The following is a 25639-nucleotide window of genomic DNA, read 5'->3' as shown; positions in this document are numbered from 1 at the left end:
AGTCATGAAGACAATGTTTATACCAATAAATCAGAATCCATCTTTAAAAATGATAATTGTATAAAGTCTATTAATTCTATAAAATGTTATGGTTGACTCAGTTCTCTTCTTAGAACTGCTACTCTCACACTTCCCACTCCCCGGTATGAGTCATTTTCGATTTTCATTTTTACACCCTTTTTTTTTCACTCTAAAGTAGATTCTTTCCTTTGGCCTTCTATAACTTCAACTAGTCAGGTAGCTAGTTTTAAGTAGACAAATCTATTGAGAAGAATAAACTCATTTTAAGTTGTGAATCTTTACATTGACGTCAATAGCTAACTTTAATATATTCCCCCAAATCCTGTTGAATATTCTCTCTGTCCATTCTATTAGTGACTTTCTGAATTTCCCTGACAGGCTGGATAAACCTGAATTCCTGATGATTTCTGGAGCATGGAGTCATAAATGGGCTGAAGGTATTCATAGTTCCTATGGCAATGCTTGAGATCCTGTATCCATTGTTCTGTATGAGTTCTAAAATCAATCTTGCCAGGAAGGCTCTGAGCATTTTCCATAGTGTTTGATTAAGGATTCATCCAGCTGATATCCTGTATCCAAAAAAAGAAAAAAAGTGTACTGCTAATGTACAGTAACTTTTAGGGAAAAAAAATCCAACATGATCAAATCTTGAACTATTATCTAAATGTTAGATCTAATCTCCCTTGAATAGCTTGAATTGCTAACAATTATCTTACTCTGAAAATGTCTGTTAAAATAGGCACCATATTCTCACTTTGTGAAAATGGATTATAGCATTTAAATTCTTTGCCGGAAGACAAAAGAGGGTAGGCTACAGCTGCTGCATAGCTGGGTGTAAGGGAGAGACAGGTTTTTTTTTTTTTAATGGAGTTTTTGCCTCTTAGCAGATGCAAAGCACTGTGGGGTAGGTTTCTATTTACATAAAGATTAGTTTAGTTATTCTAGAAGCTTTGGCACTGGTAACAAAGGAGTGAGAAATTCAAGTAACTCATGACTCTGAGCTAGCGACTCTTATAAGTTGCAGTTACTGGGGCAAATGGAAGATAAATAAAGTTTCCAGACCTTGTGAGACCTGATAATAACCTACTGAGAAAACTACTTTTGTGAGAGAAAATACATCTTGAAGCAGTAACTCAGAATTTTCATTTGAGAAATTTAGAAACTCCTCTAAGAGGAGCTCTTGAGGAGAAAAAGTTTTTAGAGCTGACGATATAGATGTAAGATGAAAATCTGGACTTTAGAATCTTGATCAAGGTTATGGGTAGGAAGCTTTTACCTAAAAGTACAAATATATTTATTTGCAAATGATATGAATGCAAGAAAAAGGATGAATCATTTTAATACTCTCTTCATGTGAATTATTTAATTTTCATTTATTTCTCTGAGATGATTTTCTTACATGAAAGCAGAGCTGACATTCCAAAATAAAGTCCTGGTAACTGAAGAGATGGTCATCTTTTTCTTCCGGGAGGAATTAACAGTTTTGGGTAATGTCTTACTTTGGATTATAGAAAAAGTGATAAAGAGTTTGAAGATATTTCAGAAGCCATCCAGGCAACATTTTCATTTTGCAATTTGGGAAACTGAGGACTAGGGAGGTTAAAGAATTACCAAAAGTCACATGGGTACTTAGTGGCAGAAAGAAGATTTGAACCTTAAACGTTTGTCTCTAGAACCAGTATACCTTCTGATGTATTATTATTTTAATTTATTTTATTTTTAATTTATGGAATAAAAAGAATTTCCATAGCAGCTTATTTTTTAAAAAATGATTGCACATGAAACTGCAAATCTATTATGTATATGTATTTAAATACTTGACAAAATTATCATTTTAATTCATTTTTTCTTCCCTTCCCCTATGGATAGCTACCATTAGACACAAATAGATACATATGTACATATACTTATATGTGTGTGCACAAAGTTAGTAGTATGTTTGTGTACATGTATATATATGTAAATTTATTCTATACATATTTCTGTGTATTAATTTTTTCTCTGGATTCACATAGTGTCTTTCTTCACATATCCTTTATAATTAATTTGGGTATTTATAATAGTCAAAATAGCTTATTTGCTCAAAGATGCTCTTAAAACAATAATACTGTTACTGTATCCAATGTTCTCTTGGTTCCTTCCATAGTACTATTTATATCATATGTGAAAATATTGTGAAAGTATTTTAGAACACCATTCCCTTGGTGGAGAGAGATGAATCACCAAAGAGAATCTAAGGAAGTCAGTGAAACTGCTAAAGTGAGATAGGAAAGATTTAAGATATTTGATAATTCATTGGCCCTGGTATATCTGATCTCTGTTCAACAGCCTAACAGATGAAGACATCCCTCAGATGAACAGTCAGCCTAGCAGGAAGAAGATCATCTTCTACTGGTCATTTGAGAGACCAGGTATGAATACAATAAATTCTAAAGATAATGACACTGTCATCAAAGCTGCTTGGCTGGAGAGAGAATTGCCACAGATATGGGCTGGAGCATAAGAACTTCTACTGCCTCCACAGCAACTCAGGTTTATACAGAAACATAAAATAATGGGTGAAGGATCTAATCTTCAGAGGAGAATACTGAATAGTAAATATGCTCCAGGTAAACTAAACAAGACAGAGAAATTGGTCAAAGAACAGTTTTCCAGGATCTTGAGACATAGAGATCTCCATCAGGATTAAAGTTCAGTATAGAATGTCCAGAATTCCAGGAATAAAATCTTTAGGAGACAAATAAAGAAGTCTATAGATGAGGTGATGCAGTAGTATATAACAATAACAAATATAATTCATGTATTCAATCAACATTTATCAATCAATTATTTATGTGTAAGACACTGAGATGAACATGAATACAAAGATATTTGCAACATGAGGGAAGACAGGTACATAACTATGATAAAAAGGAACAGTAAAGTGAAATGGAGAGGCAAAGTCATAGGCTTAACTAAGATAAGGAGACTGGGTTTCCTCTCAGACCACAAAAATGTAGAGGGTACCTGCAACACTAGAAGTCTTTTAGAAGTACAATAACAAGCAATGTTAAAAATTTACAAGAATAATTAGTTTATATAAGAAGCTACATCATGCCTTGTCACAACTCTTCACTCAGCTGCTCATCCCATCTTCTACAGAAGCATTTGAGAGTGAACTCTGTAAAATGTGCTTAGAATCTAATAACTGCTACTTACTAAGTTCCTTTGGGAAAATGAAGTAAGAAGTTTATAAAGAGGAGATGGCATTCACTTTAGGGTGGAGAGGATAACTGGAGGTTTCATGGAGGAGGTGGCATCTGATACATGCTTTGAAGTAAAGAAAAGACTTCAAAAAGGGATAACAAGGATGGAAAAATCCATTTCAGAAGTGGAAAACAGCGTAAGAAAAGGCACAGGGGAAAGAGAAGGAAATGCAAGGAAAGAAGGTAAGAGAACCATTGGAATTAGGACGTTTGCTGAGGGAGTTGCTTGGGAAGAGAGGAAACAAATGATAAAGGTGATATGGAGGCAAAATATGATTTCAAAGATATCCCAGTGTGTACAAAATGAGAGAGAAGTCTGAAACCACTCCCATTTTATGTGTGTTGGTATACAAAAGATGGCAGTGTCATTAACATTTCAGAAGAGATTAAAGTTGTAAAGGTGACAATTGAAATAAATTAGATTGCTATAAGAGAGAAAGAGAGAGAGAAGTAAGAAGTTACAATGAAGGCCAAAAGAGAATAACTGAGATGACATTTCAAAAGAGAAAATTAGGAGAGAATTAATAATCCTATCACATCTAGCTGGCAGTGCCCAAAAGGAAGTTAGCACAGGCTAAAACTGTTGATATGTGGTTGTTGTTATTGCTTGTTCTTCATTCTTAAAGAAGACCATGACCTCAGGGAGGTGATCCATGACATGCAAGTGAATTGGATTTAAGTGAGGCAGGACTGTGCAAAGTCACCAGCCTCACTTTGTCCTCCAGAGCCTTCTGCATCCAATGGCCAGATGGAGACTAAGACAAATGGAAATGGCCCAGGATGCAGTGGGGGACTTGGCTTTTTCAAATTAAGGTAATTAACATTCTCTAGACTTACATTCTTGACAAATGATTTTACCTTCTGAAGACAATGTACATGAATTGATCTACTCCCGCCACATACCACTCACTCTTTAATCCACTGACACTGACTTTCAGACTTTACCATCCCTCATACCTAGAATATTCTCCCTTTTCATGGCTTCCCTGGTTTTTCCCTTGACATCCAACTCAAATGAAATTGAGGTAAAGAGGAGGAATTGAACTTATTTTTCAAGTTATTCAAGTTCTGGGTCAGCTGAGTCTTTCTATGGCAAGATATTAATTGGGAAACTTGTGCAATTATTTTTTTAACCTTCATTCTCTGCTAAAGTAAAGGAAATGTTGCTTGTCTATGCCTATACAGATATACAGCTAGAGGCCATGAGTGGTGTTAACATTGGCCATTGCAACTGCATATCTCAGGGGAAAACTTTTTTTTAAGCAACAAAAGCAAAGCAAGACATTTATTAAGCCACTTCCTATTTGCCAGGCACTGTGCTAAGTTCTTAGAAAACAAATAGAAACAAAAAGAACTATGTCCCCACCCTCAAAGAGCTTTCATTTTGAGGGAAAAAAAACATAAAAGGAAGTTGAAAGTAGGGAGGTAGAAAAGCTTTTTTTCTATGATTTTTACATGAGAGCAGGATTTCAAAGTCAAGAGAGCCAGAGATAGGAGGACAATGAAGGATCCCCTTCCTGGGCAAGGAAAAAAAAAACCCTTAGGTAAGGAAGATAGCCAGATGGGTTCGATTGGCCATTCCTTCTTATAGCAGATTTTCCCTTTGTTTTCATCATTAACAGCAGCAGTGGCAACGTTATAGAAATGCTTATCTGGATACGATATATGATATATGATCACAGTATACGATTTTTGTTGCTATTCAGTTGTTTCAGCTGTGTCCAACTATTTGTGACCCCATTTGGGGGTTTTCTTGGCAAAGATACTGAAGTGGTTTGCCATTTCCTTCTCTAGCACACTCTGCACATAAGGAAATTAAGGCAAACAGGGCTAAGTGACTTACCAAAGGTCACACAGATAGTAAATGTCTGAGACTGGATTTGATCTCAGACCTTCTGGTGCTCTATCCACTGTGGCACCTATCTATCTATATGATAAACACTGTATAATATATCTAAAAGTCTAAGATTATATTCTATAGAAATTTAGAAATTAGGGTAATTATATATAGTGATATGAATAACTTTATAAAGGACCAAGAAGTAATTCAGCAACCATGTAACAAATATGCAAATTACATAAACTTTAGCCTCATATTAAATCTTTATGTAAAAGAATCCATATGCTGCATAAGGTCATAAGAAACAGTGAGCCACAGAATTGAATGCTTTTTTGGATAGAATGTATGAAAGAAGAGTTCAAAGAAGATTCTAGGTTAATGGAAGAGAGAGCCATGAGGTTGGGAGAAACTTCCAGGTGTGGGGTTCAGCTTGGGAGGAAATAGGATGGTTGGATGAAAAAGGTGTATATAATGTTTGTCTTTGTATAGTGAACGTATTACATTAATATCTCAATAGATCTGTGTTCTCATTCATTTGAGTACCCCCTTCCCTGGGGTAAATTGTAACTCCCTTATGCGTTGTCATCCTGTATGATTCAAGATTTTATTCTTTCATAAATTAGCAATGAAGAATCTATCCCAATGGTTCTCTTTGCCATTCTTCATATCATTGTCTTCAGCCTGCGCTCTGGTAGTGCAGCACCATCCAGTGAGACACTATGCCACAAAAGGAAAAACCACAGGAAATTCCTTCTGAGGCCATTTGGTTTCATGAGAAATAGGGCTTAAGCCATTTTGCTCATTCTTTTTTCATTCTAGTTATAAAGATTAGAGTCTCCAAACTTGAAATCTTCAAAGACTGGGAGAGTAAATGGCTCTGAATACGCCTCCAACTCCAACTCTGCCTAGGACTCTAACCATAAGCCACTAGAATCTGGGAACTGGAATACAGACCTGATTTGTAGTCACTGAAGCATCAGTGTCTTGAGGAACCAGATAAATTATGTTTGGGAGTGACCTTCAGTAGCCCAGTTCATCAGAAGGACTCATCTGGAAGAAATGCCGACTTTAGACATAAATGTGATGAGATCCATGCTGTGTAGAAACTGAGCAAAGTTATGAGCCTAATTCCACTCTATCCTCCCACTCTTAAAAGTCTTAGATGTTGTAAGGGGGGTTATTCCCCCAAGGTGTTGTGAGAAATGTTTGTATGCTTCTTTTAGCTACACCTTTGAAGTAAATATCAGATTGTAAAAGCCACTCCTCTCACCTCAAAAAGAATCTACCCAATGATTTGAAAGCTTTCCTCAGGTTCTTTTAATATTTCTTGAATAATCAGAGTAACATTTGGACTCTCCATCTGCTATTATTTGCTCTTAATACATACATGGACCTCTTCCTTGTTCTGATTTATAGATCCTATATTCCTTTTATGTCTTTTCATCTCTTTGTGGAATATACAAATCATTGGGAATATTCTGCAACCCACTTTCACCCGCTACATTAGATCAATTTAATTTGTAGCCACAGAACATAAAACGACTATTGGTGTTAAAAAAAAAAAAAAGCCTTTGTGGCATGAAACAGCTTGTCATTGAAGATAATATGCAATTTCTTGAATGTGATACACGCTGCCCTCCTCCTCAACTGCTATGACCACTTCATTGTCTATATGTAGTGCAAGTCCAAGATATATGAATTGATGGATAAATTCAGTGGCATGTCCTTCTGACCAAATGTCATAATCTTACAAATACATATTGTTCATTTTCTGTTGTTATTGTTTTTGCTTGTTTTTTTATTTTGTTCCTATGTGTATTTCCTAATTGATCTGAAAGAGATCAATTGACCATGAGTCTCTCTGAGAAAAGAAAAAAAAATCACCATGTCACATTTTTTTTAATAAATTCAAAATCGTTTACAATGCATTTTGAAATGCAGTCTTCTAGGAGATGTGTGTATATGTGTGTATTACTGTTTTAATTTTGGTTTAAAAATAAGAATTCAGTGATTTTTCAAATTAAAAAGCTTATTGACTCTCAGCAACAAAGTTAAACCTGACATTAGCTTCCAAAATTCATCATTTTATCAATTGATGAACTTTACAAATTATTTCTGGCTATGAAATGTTCATTACATATAATATAAAAGTTCATCCAAACCAAGCTAAACTGAGATTTGATTTGATTTGGCTACTGTGATACTCTACCACATGCAAAGATTTTTGAGTGGATTTCTGACCCAAAAGTATCTTCCTTTACTGAACCTTCTCATCATCTTCATTAACAGTTTTCTTCAGACATTTCAGTAGCGTTTGACTCTTTGTGACCCCATGTGGGGTTTTCTTGCAAAGTTACTAGGCTAGCTTGCTATTTCCTTCTCCGGCTCATTTTACAAATGCAGTAACTGTGGCAAACAGGATTAAGTGAGTTGCCCAAGATCACATAGCTACTAAGTATCTGAGTCTGGATTTGAACTCAGGAAGATGAGTCTTCCTGACTCCAGACCCACTGCTCTTAACTACTGTACCACCTAGCTGCCCCTCTCTCCCTCTCTAGGTCCTTTCACATGCTGCTACCAAAGTAAATTTTCTTAAGTATAGAGCTAATCACCTCAACCCTCTATTCAAATACCCTAATCTTTTTAGGATAAAATATAAACTCCATTTAGCCTTTTTAAAGGCTTTCATACCCTGGATCTAACTTACCTTTCCAGGCCTTACTTAAGGTGACTCCCACTACACTCTAGGATCCAGTCAGAAGGTCTTTTTGCCTCACATGACACCTCCCCTTATCTGGCTATCTCCATAAGCCTGGACTACACGCCCTCCTCACCTCCACTTTATAGAATCCATCCTTTTCCTTTATAGAATTCTTTCCTTTTCCTTAGACCAAGAAATAACTTTTACATGAAGCCTTTCTTGATCTCTTCCCACAACTTTATTTGTTTGTATTTATTCTCTCTCTCTCTTTCTCTCTCTCTCTCTCTCTCTCTCTCTCTCTCTCTCTCTCTCTCTCTCTCTCTCTCTCTCTTTCTCTCCTCTCTCTCCATATACAGACACACATATGCATGCACGCACATACATATACACATATACATATGTATATGTGTGCATACACACATATACACATGTATATATGCATATATATGTATCTATATGTGTGCGTGCACGTGATATCCTATAGAGTAGAAGTCATTTCTTTGTATTCTTAACACTGACACCTGCGCCTAATACAAAGTAGGCAACTAATAAAAGTTTGTTGATTGACTAAAGGAGGTTACATTCATGGTAGGGAGGCAGAACTAAAATATATGATGCAATTAGAGTACAGTTAAGGGAAAAACTGTAATCTATTACTGATCCTAAATGATGTAGAATTTCAGAGTATTAAGAAATTAGTGTGATCAGGTAAACCTCAGGAGCTGATAGGACATAAAGTGAACTCTGAAAAATGACTAATATTTATATAATCATAGAGGAAAAAAGGAGGACATTCTGGACAGGCAGAATAACATGGTGACAGAAATTATCCAGGTACTTGGAAGAAACTATAAATGGACATTTAAAAAGAATGGATGATTCATGTTGAAGGGAAGTGAGGAGCAAAGTGGATGAGTAACCTTGTACCAGATTATAGTGAACCTCAAAAGACAGGAAGAGAAATTTAGACGTGTTATTGTAATTGATTTGGAAAAACATGATGAAAGAAGAATTTTTAAAAGATTAGTCTGCAGGACTCATTCAATCAAAAGAACTTTCACCATCATGGTAAGACTCTAGACATGCTCTAGCTCTAGTTCATTAGATCTCTTAGAATGTTGCATCCACATCTGAAAATAAATCTCCAGATAAGGAATTAAGACTCTGGGACTCATACTATATCCCGCTAGCTTTGTTCTATAAATTCTACTTCTAATAAAACAACCTAAAGCTAAAGTAGCTATTTGGCAGCTATATCACAATGCTGACTCATATCAAACTTACAGGACACTAAAACTTGCCATGACAAGCAGCAGGGTATGGTGGAAATAAAGCTAGACTTGTATTCAGAAGGCACCTCAGTTTTAAGCCTAGCTCTAACAGTTATAAATTGTGTGATGTTGGCCTTATTTATAAGCTTTGTAAACATTGTTTCTCTCCCCAGATCATAGCATATTACCTTATGTCTAATAAGCAATTAACAAATACTTTTTGGACAGATATTAAATTCAAAAAATATTATACAGAATATGAATGTAGAAGGTGTGTAAGGAGCATCCTCAGAATCAGGACAACCTATGGTGTGTCTGAAAAATACTAGCTGCACTGAAGCTAAGGCTCTAAGTGCCAGATCTGTATTTGTAAAAGCATTTTCTTTATTAGGAGTTCCCTATAACAATCCAGTCACAATCAAATAAAATCAGGTCTGGACCAAACCAAAAGAAAAAAAAACCTTACACAAATACTAAAACAATGTTCCTATTGGTCATTCTTGTTAGTTGTCCTTCATTTTCAAAGAAGACCATGACATCAGGAAGGTGATGCCATGACTTGCAAGTGAATTGGATTTCAGGCAGGGCTGTGCAAAGTCACCAGCCTCCTTCTCTCCTTCAGAGCCATCTTGGTCCAGTGGACAAATATAAATCAGCATGACTGGAGATAGACCAGAGTTACTCTAGGTATTCTTCAGCCATGCACACCATAGACCAGTCATACCGCTTTATTCTGTGGGATTCTGTTGCTCACCCCCTATCACAAGTTCACTACAAAGGTGTGATTATGTCACTTGAGGGGAAGAATAAATATCTCTAGCCTCTTCTCCCTTGACTTTTCTCCAAGGGACAATTCAATTCCTGCCAGAAAGAGAAGTAGAAGGTTGGAGTCAGAAACTTGGCCACTCTGAGAAACAGAGAGACAGAGACAGAGAGACAGACAGAGATAGAGGGACAGAGAGGCTACAATGATATTTCTCTGTTCCCGAAAAGTATTTATCTGGGGGATGTGGTTTTCAAGCTAACTTCTAATGACTGTTTCAATAATTTGGGGGAGCAATCAGACCTCAATATACATGGCTAGATGATTTTTGTTCTGTCAAGGAAATGTGCCCTTGGAGAAGTCCATTAACATCTCTGGGTTTAGATTTCTTGCTTTGTAAAGTAAGAATTGGACTAAGTTATCTCTAAGGTCCTTTGCAAGTCTAGAATTTCAGGAACCTATCTTTTAACATTATTTTGCTTTTGCATGTTTACTCAGTCGCATTCGATCTGTTTTATTCTTTAACATGAGTATTATCTACACTGAAAAATATTGCAAATGTCTCTATAATTCAGTAGATGATCTTTGAAAGTTGCTGTGTCTAAAAGATCCATTACCATATGGTCAATCTGATGATGAGCCCATGGGAACTGAGCTGGCCCTCTGAGAACAGAAGTACCCATCATTAGACTCATACTCAAAGACTTTTTTATATTAAGAAGGCCTGCCAGAGCTCTTACTTATAACTTATCAGGACTAAACAGCATGCCCATAACTCAGAAAGATCAAAAAAAAGAAGAAAAGGATCCATATTTCCAGCATTTTTTTCTTGGCAAAAACCCAGAAACACAGGGAGTACCCATCAATTATCAACTGAGAAATGACATGTTACATGAACTAAATGAAAGATTATTGTGTTATAAGATATGATGAAAGAGACAGTTTCAGTGAAATCTTAAGTGACTTGCCTGGATTGAAATAGAGCAAAATGCACACAAGAGAGCAACTTATGCAAAAACAAAAAAAAATTGTAAAAGAAAATAACTTCAAAAGTAGTAAGAACGCATAACTACCTCCTTATAGAGGCTTTATGAACTCAGGACACAGAATACATTTTTTGTCATGGCCAGTGTAGATGTACATTGGACAATGGATATCTGATTCTAGAGTTTTGTTTTTCTCTATTTTCTTTTCAAGAATGAGAGTAGAAGTGAGACAAAATCATTTTTTATTTAAGACAAAGAAAATTCAAGTTTTAGAAAATAAAACACAAAGTAAGACAATGTCATCCTTCCCCTCCAAAGAAGTTTGAAAGTAAACTTAATTAGTGGAATGATCTGTGTGATAATAATTCCATTTAGTTTAAAATCTTATAGAAATTTTCATCTCATCTTAAAATGAACATGGTATATATATACATCAAAGTTTCTATGAAATCTCATTTTTAAAATGAAATCCTTTCTTTTAGTAACTTTCCCTTACTTTTTAACCCAGGGACATATTCCTAATATAATACAGTCAGCTGAGTGATATTCTGCTCTCTAAAATCCAGAGGCCAGTTTAGTTCTGGGGTACTTGAGACACTCCAATGGACCATGGTACATTGATAATAATAATGGCAGTAGTTGTAGCCATACTTGTAGTTGGAGCTGTAGTAGCTGTAATGGTAGTCATAGCAATAAGAAGAAAAGGAAGTAAAACAGCAAACAAGAACAAGAAAATGATGATGATGATGACTGATAATAACAGCTAACAGTTTTATGGCACTTACTATGCGGCAGGCAGCATGTTGAGCACTTTACAATTGTCATATCATTTGATACTCACAATAGCCCTTTGAGGTGGATACTATTATTATCCACGCTTTAGAGATGTGGAAACTGAGGCAAACAGACATTAAGTGACTGGCCCAGGGATACATAGCTAGTAAGTGGCTGACACTTGTATATGCTTTGTATATGCTCTCTCATTTGATTCTCAGAACAACCTTCTGAGATAAATGTTCTTATGAGCTCCATTTTACAAATGAGGATAAAGAAGTTAAGTGACATGTCCAAGGCTACACCATTAGTATGTGTGGTGGAAGTTGGACTCAGATCTTCCTGACTCCAGGTCTAACACTCTATCTACCACACCACCTAGCTGAGTAGAATGCCCAGAGAAAGTACAGTTCAGTCAAATGTGGTCACTTGAAGGAAAGAAATTTGCAAAAAATTCTTGGTTTCCAAAGTGATGTATGAGAATTTTCCAGTTTCTGCCATGGGAGACCTAAATTTAGTCATTTCAGTTAAGTCCAACTCTTAATGACCACATTTGGGGTTTTCTTGGCAAAGATATTGAAATGGTCTGTCATTTCCTTCTCTATCTCATTTTATAGATGAGAAAACTGAGCAAACAACGTTAAGGGACTTGCGCAGGATCACATAGCTAGTAAGCATGTGAGGCAAGATTTGAACTCCACAAGATAAGTCTTCCTGACCACAGGCCTGGCAATCTATTTACTGTGCCACCTAGCTACTGAGATAAATGAAAACCCTGAGAGAGTGTTTGTGTAATAAATCAGTTTATTAATTAGACTAGCTAGTTACAGTTTCTTTTTGTAACCAAAGATGTCAAGGGAGACCCTAAAATCCCTCCTACAAGGGAATTGCCCTGACAAGTGAAAATCAATCTTATTAGTGGACAGCTAATGAGAAGGTAGGTTATAAGTCTTCTGGTCTTCCTGCTGAGAACATGGCTTGATCATAAGACTCAACAATCTCCAGCAATCTGGGTAGGGGAAGTGATTTCTATCTGGACCTCTTTACCTCTTTTCTCCTCCACAAACTGGGTGACCCTAAACTCTGATGGAGGAGAACAAGGATTCCTTTCCCCAGCATAAAGGTTCACCCTGACTGGATTTTATTTATACTCTAGACAGAAATCAGTTTTCATGGGGTGCTGCCCATGTTCCTTGAGGGTTAGGAGCAGTCTCATCAATCCGCCATGCTCTTCAGAGCAGGAGCTGGCACTTTAAAGAAAATGAAATAGCGTAATAGTTTAACATTGATTTCTCTTACTGCCTTGAACAGCCATCATCAACTATTTAAAAGTTGACTGTGTTAGGTCTCACAATACCTAGACTCCCCCACACACACACCCCCAAGCAGAGTAGTCTGAGGAGAAGGGATTGTAATAAGAGACTGGAGTGCTCTTACTCTGAAGGAATTAAAAATAAATAGATTAACCCCTTTGGCTCCCTGTTGTTACCTTCTTTTAAAGATGATTGGGCCCAAATCAGTTTAAGTAGACTGTCCTTATCTGACTGGAACATTCACTTATAAGACTCATTTGAAACTAAATTAGAAACCTGCTTCCTTGTACCCGTTAGATACAACCATGTGGAGCAGCATATAAATTCTCATGTTACACTCAGGGTATGATCCTTTACTAGGCCAATTCTAGAGATAAGGTTATTGGTCTCATATTCAGATTCTATAAAGCTTATTTTATAGTCATGACATCAAAAGCATCCAAGAGAAAAGCAGTCAATTAATTCAACCCCTTAACATTTTTCCCCTACATCAAGAATAACTGTAGTACATTGATTGGAAAGCGAAACTTGGTGAATTTAATTTGAGGCAAATTTAATATTTGCATTTATAACCTGTGAAAAATAGTTAACAGGACCCAGTGATCACACTACTGCACATATATCTTGAGGAGGTCAAGGCTAAAAAATAAGGGATAGGAAGTGAACTTATGATTTTATTGGTAGAGGGAGTTCTTCAATGGGAGATGTCCATTAATCTCTCTCTCAGTGAATGTCAGCACCTTCTCTGCTTTGTGTTCAGGAGCTGTTCAAAAGATTGACTGAGAAGTTAAATGACTTACCTGCATTATCTAGCCAGGATGAGGCAGATATTCCTGGACCCAAAGCCAGCAGGCAAGGCCACCTCTCCATTGGAATGTAACGCAATGTTATTGTGCAGAAAGAAACAAGGACAATGAGTATTAAGAACTTGAACAAGCTTTTGTTTGAACTTATGCATAGTAAAAAAAAATTCAAACCAGGAGAAAAATGAATGCAGTAACTATAATGATGTAAAAGAAAACAACACTCAAAGATAGCTGAATTCAGATGGTCAGAAAAGGACCATTACTGGCTCCAGAGGCTAGATGATATATCACATCTCCTGCCTCTATTGCGTGATAGGGAACTAAAGGTGCTGAATGGCACTTGGAGATGCATACTTAATATGTCAGTTGGTTCCCCCTAAGTGCTTCTCTTCATGACTAGGAGTTGATGGGATGGGGGTAGATTTCAGTAAATGTCCTATTAGAAAATGCATAAGTGAATGAGTAAATAGATGAATAAAAAATAATAAATGGCATTGTTAGACTTCTCTCTTTAATTTGTTGTTGCTGTTACTGCTATTATTGTATTGTGTTTGTTCTGAAACTGGGTCTCCCTATCTTGCCAAAGCTAAAAGTGCAACTCTATTCTCAGGCCCAATCATAATACAAATTGGAATGGGAAATGGACTTTGTTTTTGACCTGGGTTGGTTTGCTCCTTCTTAGGCATCCAGATGACTCCCTATTCCTGAGGGCTCATCATATCGGGGTGGATACCGGATTAGTTTTAGATCCACTGAAGCTCAGAATTCCCTATCTCAAGCAGTCCACTAGCCTCTACCTCTCTAGCAACAGGATCTATGTGTTTACGTCACCCATGTGACTTTTAAACTTATCAAAGTTATCAAAATTCTTCAGGAATTCTGCAGTAATGTTTAGTAGGAGAAAGAAGGAACCTAATGTGTACTCATAGATAGGATCATGAGATTTAGAGTCGAAAGATGTCTTAAAGTTTATCTAGCCCAAGTCACTCATTTCATAAGTAAAGACCATGAACATTGCCCACAGTCATATGGGTCATAAGTGGTAGGAATAGGATTTAAACCCAAAGATGATGCTTCTTTAAAAATATATACATTTTTAGAACCCATAAAAATAGCATGACATCTTGGGCAGGATAAGGGGAGGGAGGGGAGAAAATTTGGAACTTAGGGAGGTGATTGTTAAAAATTGAAAACAAATAAATTAATAAATTTGGCAGAAAAAGGAGCAGAGCCAAGATAGCAGATAAAAACAGAGATTAGTTTGAGCTCTCCTCCAAACCCCTCCAAATATCCATAAAAAATTACTCTAAAAAATTCTAGAGCAGCAGAACGCACAAAAGACAGAGTAAAACATATTGTCAACCACAAACAACCTGGATGGTCAATATGAAAGGTCTTTTGCTCCAGGCTGGGAGAGGAGCACAGTCCAGTGTGAGCCATCCAGCACAGACTGCACCCAAGCAAACCCAGAGCAAGCCTTAGAAAACTGAATCACTGGCAGCTGGAGCGGTTTAGAAACTTCTCAATCCACAAGTGCCAAAAACAACATAGGTCACTGGGAAAGGTCTGTCAGACTTTGGTGAGAGAGAAACACAGACCAGCCCTGTGACCCCAGCACAACCCTGGAGTGGTGATGGTGGTGGCAGTAGTGGTGGCAGCAGCACCGGCTTTCAGAGCTCTCAGCCAACAAACAGTAAGAAAATCGAACAACTAATCAGAAGGAAATTACAGGGATCTTTTTGCTGGCACTAAGGCAGAATTCTATGCCTTTGCCCATACCTGGATCTGGGTCACAGTCTTGGGTTGCAGTCCTGGGGTGAGGAGGAGCACTGGCATAGCAAAGATTAATGACAGCAGTGGAGAAGAAACCTTCCTCATAGTGCCAGGGTAGGAAAGAATGCTTGTGGTCACTCACTTACCAGGAGAAAATGGCATACACACTCAGTTGGGTATGGAAATCTTTCTTACCCTATAGGAAAGTAGGGAGGAAAGGGATTGGGGGGTGCATAACAGAAGGGAGGGAAGATTGGTGTAGGTTGTAATCAGAAGCAAACACTTTTGAGGAGGGACAGGGTCAAAGGAGAGGATAGAATAAACGAAGGTGGGAGGGCAAGAAAGGATGGAGGGAAATACAGTAGGTGCTTCATTATTATGGAAGTGTTTTGCATGACTATATCAAATTGCTTGCCCCCTCCATGAGGGTGGGTAGGGAGGGAGGAATTTGGAACTCAGCCCCCCAATCTGGGGGAAGGAGCAATCAGAATGTATGCTGTCATGGGATGGTGGGAGGGGAGAGATAAGGAGAAAATGTGGAATTCAAAATTTTGTGAAAGTAATTTTCAAAATAAATAAATAAATAAATTAAAATGTGGGGGGAAAAACAAAGAAAAATTAAAAATATATATATTTTAGTGACAGTCTTCACATTGTCTAAATTCCATCTATATTCCTTCTCCTCCACTCACCTAGAGAACCATCACTTTTAACATGTTATTCTTTAAAAGAGAAAAAGGTAGAACAGGGAAATATCAACAAAAACAATCAATATATTGGGGGAGAAATCTCGTAACATATGCAATGCTCCACACCCAAGAACTTCCAACTTCTGGAAAGAAATTGAATTCTGACTAATGCATTGTTGGTGGAGTTGTAAACAGATCCAACTATTCTGAAGAGCAATTTGGAACTATTACCAAAGGACTATAACTCTTTGATCCAGCAATTCCATTCCTAAGACTGTATCCCAAAGAGATCACAAAAATGGGAAAGAGATCCACATGTACAAAAATATTTATAGCAGCTCTTTTTGTGGTGGCCAAGAATTGGAAATTGAGGAGATGCCTATCCATAGGGGAATGGATGAACAAGTTGTGGTATATGAATGTAACAGAATATTATTGTGCTATAAGAAACTATGAGCAGGTGAAGTTCAGAAAACCTGGGAAGATTTATATGAAGTCATGCTGAGTGAAATGAGTAGAACCAAAGGAAAATTATACATATTAATAGCAACATTACGTGATGACTCACTTCTATACACTTAACTCTTCTCAGCAATGCAAGGATCTAAGACATTTCCAAAAGACTAATGATGGAAAATGCTGTCCATGTCCAGAGAAAGAACTATGGAATCTGAAAGCAGATCAAAGCATACTATTTCCTCTCTTTTTTTATTTTTGTTGTTTTGTTTTGTTACTTCTTTCTTGTGGTTCCTCCCATTGATTCTAATACTTCTTTACAACATGACTACTGTTAAAATATATTTAATATAAATGTATTTGTAGAGCCTATAACAGATTGCATGCTATCTTGGGGAAGGAGGAGGGAAGAGAAAGGGAAAAAATTGAAAACTTAAAACCTTATGGAAGTGACTGTTGAAAACTAAAATTAAATAAACATTTTTTTTAAAATTGAAGTTTATTTGTTTTTTTTAATCATATCTCATCTTTTGGGCCAAACTTGTTCTTTGTAATTTTGAAACATACACTTTCAATCATTTTGTTTTCCATTTACATCATTGTAGTCATTATGTACAGTTTTCTTAGCTCTGCTTACTTTGCTTTATCAGTTCATTTAAGTTTTTTCAGGCTTCTCTATATCCCTCATTCATCTTTTTTTTTAAAGTGCAGTAAGGTAGAATCTTGGTTTACAAATTTAATTCATTCTGAGATTCTGTTCATCCTGCGATTTGTTCGTATTGCAAAGAGAATTTTCCCATTGGAAATAATGTAAAGTCGGATGATAGGTACCACATATCAAAAAAATATTCATATAAAAATAATTATTTATAATTTTAAGTAAGTTTTTTTTTGTTCCTAATGGACCTGAAATCCAATAGCAACTATTAGTACACAATATACACTGAAAAAAAAAAAAATTAACCTGCACTTCACCGTTGAGACAAGTCGTGGCTGGCGTGAGGGAGACAAGAGGGAGGAGGAGAAGGAAGCGCTATTGCTTGGAAAGAGAATCTCCTATGAGAACATCGGGGATTTCAACATTGGGAGTGTTCTCTTTTTTTTTTTTTTTTAATTTAACTTTTAACATTTATTTTCACAAAATTTTGGGTTACAAATTTTCTCCCCTTTTATCCCCTCCCCCCCCCAAACCCAAGCATTCTAATTGCCCCTGTGACCAATCTGCTCTCCCCTCTAACCTCCCTCCCTGCCCTTGTCTCCGTCTTCTCTTTTGTCCTGTAGGGCCAGATAGCTTTCTTGACCCCTTAACCTGTATTTCTTATTTCCCAGTGGTAAGAACATTACATTTGATCCTAACACTTTGAGTTCCAACATCTTTAGCTCCCTCCCTCTCCACCCCTTCTCCTTGGAAGACAAGCAATTCAATATAGGCCAAATCTGTGTAGTTTTGCAAATGATTTCCATACTAGTTGTATTGTATAGGACTAACTATATTTCCCTCCATTCTATCCTGTCCCCCATTACTTCTATTCTCTTATGATCCTTTCCCTCCCCATGAGTGTCAACCTCGGATTGCATTCTCCTCCCCATGCCCTCCCCTCCATCCTCCCCCCGACCCTGCTTGTGCCCCTGTCCCCCACTCTCCTGTATTATGAGATAGGTTTTCCTATCAAAACGAGTGTGCATTTTATTCTTTCCTTTGGTGGAATGTGATGAGAGTAGACCTCATGTTTTTCTCTTGCCTCCCCTCTTTATCCCTCCACTAATAAGTCTTTTGCTTGCCTCTTTTATGAGAGATAATTTGCCCCATTCAGCTTCTCCCTTTCTCCTCCCAATATTTCTCTCTCACTGCTTGATTTCATTTTTTTTTTAAGATATGATCCCATCCTCTTCAATTCACTCTGTGCACTCTGTCTCTATGTATGTGTGTGTGTGTGCATGTGTGTGTGTGTGTGCTCCCACCCAGTACCCAGATACTGAAATGTTTCAAGAGTTACAAATATTGTCTTTCCATGTAGGAATGTAAACAGTTCAACTTTAGGAAGTCCCTTATGACTTCTCTTTGCTGTTCACCTTTTCATGCTTCTCTTCATTCTTGTGTTTGAAAGTCACATTTTCTTTTCAGCTCTGGTCTTTTCATCAAGAATGCTTGAAAATCCTCTATTTCATTGAAAGACCATTTTTTCTCCTGAAGTATTATACTCAGTTTTGCTGGGTAGGTGATTCTTGGTTTTAGTCCTAGTTCCTTTGACTTCTGGAATATCCTATTCCATTCCCTTCGATCCCTTAATGTAGAGGGTGCTAGATCTTGTGTTATCCTGATTGTATTTCCACAATACTTGAATTGTTTCTTTCTAGCTGCTTGCAATATTTTCTCTTTCACCTGGGAGTTCTGGAATTTGGCCACAATGCTCCTAGGAGTTTCTCTTTTTGGATCTCTTTCATGCAGTGTTCTGCAGATTCCTTGAATATTTATTTTGCCCTCTGGTTCTAGAATCTCAGGGCAGTTTTCCTTGATAATTTCATGGAAGATGATGTCTAGGCTCTTCTTTTGATCATGGCTTTCAGGTAGTCCCAGAATTTTTACATTGTCTCTCCTGATTCTATTTTCCAGGTCAGTTGTTTTTCCAATAAGATATTTCACATTATCTTCCATTTTTCGAATCTTCACACTATGTTCTGTGATATCTGTCTTTCTCATAAAGTCCTTAGCGTCCATCTGTGCCATTCCAGTTTTGAAAGATCTATTTTCTTCAGTGAGCTTTTGAATCTCCTTTTCCATTTGGCTAATTCTGCTTTTGAAAGCATTCTTCTCCTCATTGGCCTTTTGAACCTCTTTTGCCAATTGAGTTAGGCTAGTTTTCAAGGTGTTAATTTCTTCAACATTGTTTTGGTTCTCCTTTATCAGGGAGCTGATCTGCTTTTCATGCTTCTCTTTCATCCCTCTCATTTCTCTTCCCAGTTTTTCCTCTATCTCTCTAACTTGATTTTCAAAATTCTTTTTGAGCTCTTCCATGGCCTGAGCCCATTGGGTGGGCTGGGACACAGAATCCTTGATTTCTGTGTCTTTGCCTGATGGTAAGCATTGTTCTTCCTTGTCAGAAAGGAAGGGAGGAAGTGTCTTTTCTCTGAGAAAGTACCCTTCAATAGTTTTATTTCTTTTCCCTTTTCTGGGCATTCTCCCCAGCCAGTGGCTTGACCTCTGAATATTCTCCTCACACCCACCTCGCCTCCTGGTCCTCCCAGCCAGCGTTTGGGGACTGAGATTCAAATGCTGCTTCCTGCCTTAGGGCTTTTGGCGGGGGCAGGGCTGCTATTCAGCGTGAGAATTAAGTTCAGATGGTCAGGTCGGGGCAGGGCGCCTCTCAGGCACAGTTCCCTCGGGGGGTTTATGCACAGACCTTCCACAATGGATCCAGGCTTCCGCCCATTTGGGGAGCCCCTGTCTGCAGCCGCCTCTCAGCTTCTATCTCCTGGGGGCGCCCGAGCCATGGGGTACCCCACTCCCCTCTCGACCCGCCAAAGAGACTCTCTCACCAACCCTCGTCATCTGTGGGGGGGGGGGGGGGGGGGGGCTTGTGCCACCGCTAGAAATCCTGTCCCTGAAGCCTGCTCGGATCTGTACCTCTCAGAGACGCGGCCGCCGCAGGTCTGTGCTGGGCTCCGCGTCTGCAGCGCGACGGACCTTTTGTGAGAGGTTTGCAGGTCCCTCTGTGGGTGGAGGGACCCGCGTGGCCGCTGGAGGTCCCGTCCCCGTAGCCCGCTTGGATCTTTTCCTCACGGTGTCGTGGCCGCTGCAGGGCTGCACTCAGCTCCCAGTCCCGGCGCCCAGTCCACAGCGGGAAGGACCCCCCGCGAGAGGTTTGCAGGTTTCCCCGGAACAGAAATCTCCCTCACTCCAATATTCCGTGGCCTCTGGGTGCAGAATTCACGGTGAGTTGGTCCCCTCTAGCCGTTCCGTGAGTTGTGGGTTCCGGAGCTATGTGTATGTGCGTCTTTCTACTCCACCATCTTGGCTCTGCCCCGGAGTGTTCTCTTTTGTTCTACTTTCACTAAAAGTAAGAGTAACACTACTGCCTTCACTTATTTTTCGTTTTGTAGTATCACTTTCGTATTTTAACTCACTGTTTTTTTTTTTCCTTTACATTCTCTTCTGACTGGGAATCTGTTGGGATTGGAAGCTCAATTCCGTGTGGACAGTCTCGGGCGGGTAAAGGTGGGAGCTTCTAAATCTTAGAGCTCTCACGAGACCCCCCCCAGGAAACGGCAGGGAATCGAGGTGAACCGAGCTATCTCGAGTAATTCCGCCTCTTCCCGTGAGAAACGTGATGGGAGAGAGATCTCCCCGCCCTCGAGATTGTCCCGGATCTGGGCACACCTAGTTACCTAACAGCATGGTATTCAGATGCAAACTATGCGGCTGAAGGTTAAGTAGGATTGAGGAAGCCTGAAAGCTCTCTTAGCACGTGAGGAGCCAAGAGGACAGTAGGCTCCGCTTCTCTTCTTTCCTCTCTCCCCTCCCCCTCTCTCCCCGCTTGTACTTCTACTTCCAATCCCTTAAGATCTTAGCCTCCTTAGGAAATCTCCCCCTCTTCCTCCTAAGGAAGACCCCCCTGCACTTGTAACCGAGACCCTGAAATAAAGCTCAACCCTTGTTCGACTCAGGAACGTCCTTTCTCTCATATGAGCATCAGGTTTTGGCCAACCAAAGACCTCGGAGGTGAGGTAAGAAGACTCGGGTAGCCCACACAGGCCTCTAGGCCTGGCAGGAATCTATCTGACAACACTTGTTTTTGACATTTTTTTAGTTATTTGTTTTCAGTTTTCAACAATCACTTCCATAAGTTTTAAATTTTCTCCCTCTCCCTCCCCGAGATGGCATGCAATCTTATATGGGTTCAAAATAAAACCATTGCCCTAGTTGAGTTTCATCCCTTCGCAAGCAGTTCAAGTCCAAACATGATATTGCGAATTTTTATTCCCCCTGCAAGTCAAATTTTGCCATTTTTTGCAAATGTAAACCTGGTTACTCATAAACCGAGGTTCTATTGAATGTTACATTAAATTCATTCAAAAACCCTAACCCTAAATCTCTGATTTAGAATCAGAGGCAATTTCTTTCGTCATTTCCCAATTGGTGGATATCTGTTTTGTTTCTAGTCCTTGGCTATCGCCAAAAGTGTTTTAATATATGATATATTTGATATATTAGGAATGGCCTTCTTGGGCTATAGGTCCAACAACTGAATCTCTGAGTCAAAGTATATGGACATCAGCTACTTTATATAATTCCAAATTACTTTCTAGAATTGCTGTAATAATGCATTGCTCCACTAATAATGCATTAGTGTGCTTCTCTTTTCACAACCCTTCCCATGTTGCCTCTTCCCATCTGTTGACTTCTTTGCCAATTTGCAGCATGTGAGGTGAAACTTCAGGGTTGATCTGATGCGTATTTTCTATTGCTGTATATGTTCATTAAAAGTTTATGATCCCTCTTTTGAGAACTATTCATATACACTGAATACTTTTTTTTTTCTATTGGGAAATGTCATTTTATCTTATATAATGCTGTTACTTGTCTCTCCACAACTTCTTAATGGACTATTCTATTCCACCTGAGGATAAAACCTGTGATTCTACGAATAGTTAGCTATTTGGGAATATGACTGAAAGAATTCTTAAAATAAGAGGCTGGCCTAAATGTCTTTAAAGTCCCAGCAATCCAGGACTATGTTTCAACACTCCTGTTCTTTTCTTGGATTATCATTTTAAATTTGCACCCTTAGAAAACAAAGTATCCCATTTATTTCCATACTTGATGGTTGGTTCTACTGTAATATTTGGGGATATATGATATATCCTATCTTGTCAACTAATCAGAGACATATAGATAGCTTGGAACATTTTCTAATTTGGCAATAAGTGTCACTGATTTTTGTTCAAAAAATTAGCACCTTGGAAATAAAACATGAGGGGGTTACTTTTAACACGTTTTCAGATCAGTATGCTTTGTGGTCTGTCTACAAATATCACCTACAACTTTAAGCAGCCTAAATTGGATAGAAAAAATTTTTCAAACATATGTTAATACATTTTCTATTTCTAAAGGCCATTATTGCATGTAAAAATAGAAAATGTTTATGTTTATTCTCTAAACATATAGAGTTCATTTTACATATATATATATGTATATATATACTTGCCGCATACTACATACAAATATAATGAAAAATCTAATTCTATCAGTTTGTTTCATCCACTTACATTTAGAAAGTTCATATTAAACATTTCACCATTTTTAAATCTCAACATGTCTAATAGTTCATTTTTGTTTACAAATATCCCTACATCTATCCCCATCCTAAAAAATTATTGAAAAAAAGTCTTTCCATTTGATTTTCTCACCCTTCAAGTTATCATCTTGTGTCTTCATCCTTTCCACACCCAAACTCCTAGTGGAGGAGGGCAAGAAATGAGGAATTGTATATATTTATTGTCATTTCTTTCTCTCCTCCAAGTCACTTTTCAAACTGTTGCAATCTGGTTTAGGACAATTTCTCAAATGATATTATTCTCTCCGATGCACAAATAATCTTTTTTTTTATAACAGTCATCTGATTGCTAAACTCAATAACTTTCTTATTGTTTGTCCTCCACCTCTCTCTACAGTGTTTGACACTGCTGACCACACCCTTCTCTTGAATGAGTAAATGAAAAAAAGGGACACATTTATTGTTTACCATGTCCAAAGATGTGTTCAAAGTGATGAGGATGCAAACAGAAAATCATCACAATTCCTATATTTAGAGAGCTCACATTCTTATTGGGGAAACGACATATTTTGAAGGTTTTACTACAAAGAAAAGTCCCATGATCCTTAGGAAGCAGCAACAAAGCAGATCTTAGTATCTGATGTTGAACTATTTAATAGTGACAAGAACTTTCTCTCCTGAGCCTTAAGTAAGAATAGCTGCTGCACCCACAGGAGAAGTGACTTGGTCAAATCTCCATAGGACTTGTTATTCCATATGGCTTCAAGGGCAAGGCCAGAAGCAAAATGGCAGATGAGGGGTGTGCCTTGAATCTCAGGGACTTTTGACTTACCTCTCAATAAGTAGAAGTTGGTCAGCAGCTGGTGCTGGTAGTGGAGAAGAAATTGAAGAACATTATGCATTTCCAGAGAAATTTCTCTCTTCAGTATTGGCTGCCAGCCCTTGAATGGGATCAAGACTAGTGATATGGAAGACATGCTCAAGTCTCTTGAGTTCAGTCTTGGACTATTTCCATCAATGTCCGAAGGAAAATGGTGGTAAGGGTACTTGTATTATTTTTCCTTTAGTTTTTTGCTACTGTTCTCCTTTAGTTTTCCCAATACCTCTCTGATTGACCCTTCTCCATCTCTTTTACTGGAAGCAAAACTCCCCATGCTTCTTTGGAAGCCAGGTTACACCTGACATGTCTTCCCTTCTCCTCTCTATCTCATAGAATACCAAACTTGTTCCCTTCTTCCTTCTTCTCCACATTTGAAGCCCATCTTCATCCCTATAATCGCAAAAATCCTCCGTGTTTAAATTATTTTTTATTTCTTTTATATTTTACTTTTCTATATACATGGATTTTTTCCCCAATAGAATGCAAGTGCCTTGCTGGAAGGGACTGTTCCCTTTCTGACTTTGTCATACCTAGGATGGTGCCAAGTATACACTGGGCACTTAATAAATAACCATTGGATTTTAGACAACTTCTATTTTCAGCACAAATTACAGTTGAGTTACCTCATCTCTCCAGGCATAGGCTCAGATTTCCTTACATTCCTATACAAAAAAAGTCTAGATTTTGAACTAATTTATGGAGTATTTCACTTATTTGTGGATCAAGGGTTAACTTTGATGTCAGCAAGCTCTGGATTCAGGTCTTTGTCTCTTCTACAGACCATGTGGTTACAGGCAAATTATTCAGTTTCTCAATGTCTTAGGCACCTCCACATCTGTAAGTGATATGAGTTTCCAATCTGTATCTGTAGGGGAAGTTGTCACTCTGGGAGTTCTCTATATCCATGAAATCAAAGATAATTCCCCTACCAAAAAAGAAGACCATTTATAATTGTCACTCTGAGTCTCATTCCCTCAAGTTCTACCAACACACCTAGTGTTATAAAAATGTATTATCTCTCCTGTAAGAAAAAAAATCATTTGGTCCTGGTTTAAATTCCATATGACTCCTAGGAGAGAATTATATTAAAAACAATTATTGACTGGTGAGGTTTTTTATTAAAGTTAATATAGAATGGAGGTTATCAGCGACAGACATTTCACTCTGGTTATGTGCATATCAATATCATGGAGGTATAGAATATCTGTTCATTAGATTAAATATATACACAAAAAGGCAAGACTTTGAGACCATAATGATACAGACTAGGTATCATAAGTGTGCTTTGTAAAGTTCTTTGCTAATCTGTTTCCCAAATAGATTGCCTTTAGACTATATTATATGATAAAAGAAGGGTAGTTTGGAAACTGTTAAGGAAGATTAAGTTTTAGGAACAATGGAACAAAGCAGAGATTGGAGTGGGAGGAATGAACAAAACTGGAACTATTAAAGAAAATCAGGTAAGGAGGAGGAGAAAGTGAAAGAAAAATAATATTTGTAGGTAGGAGCTGAATAGCAGAAAACTTTGAAATGCCAATTTGAAATCACATACTCAGAGGATACATGCCTTTAAAAAACAGATACATACTATAGCAGCTGTAATATCTCTTCTTGATGCCCCATACTCAACTACCCCTTTTATACACCTTCTCTTCTCAAGACCCCAATTCTTTTTACTCCCTCTTAGTAAATAGTAGCATCACCTGCTTTGCAGAGATGACTGAGGCTATCCAGTTGAGACCCCTCAAATATCTCCGCAGCTAGGTGGTGAAGTGAATAACAATCTGGGTCTGGAGTCAGGAGACTCATCTTCCTGAGTTCAAATCTGGCTATGATATTTAGTAGC

This window comes from Notamacropus eugenii, chromosome 4 (assembly GCF_028372415.1).
Source record: "Notamacropus eugenii isolate mMacEug1 chromosome 4, mMacEug1.pri_v2, whole genome shotgun sequence".
NCBI lineage: Eukaryota > Metazoa > Chordata > Mammalia > Diprotodontia > Macropodidae > Notamacropus > Notamacropus eugenii.
Note: the sequence above shows the minus strand (reverse complement) of the source record.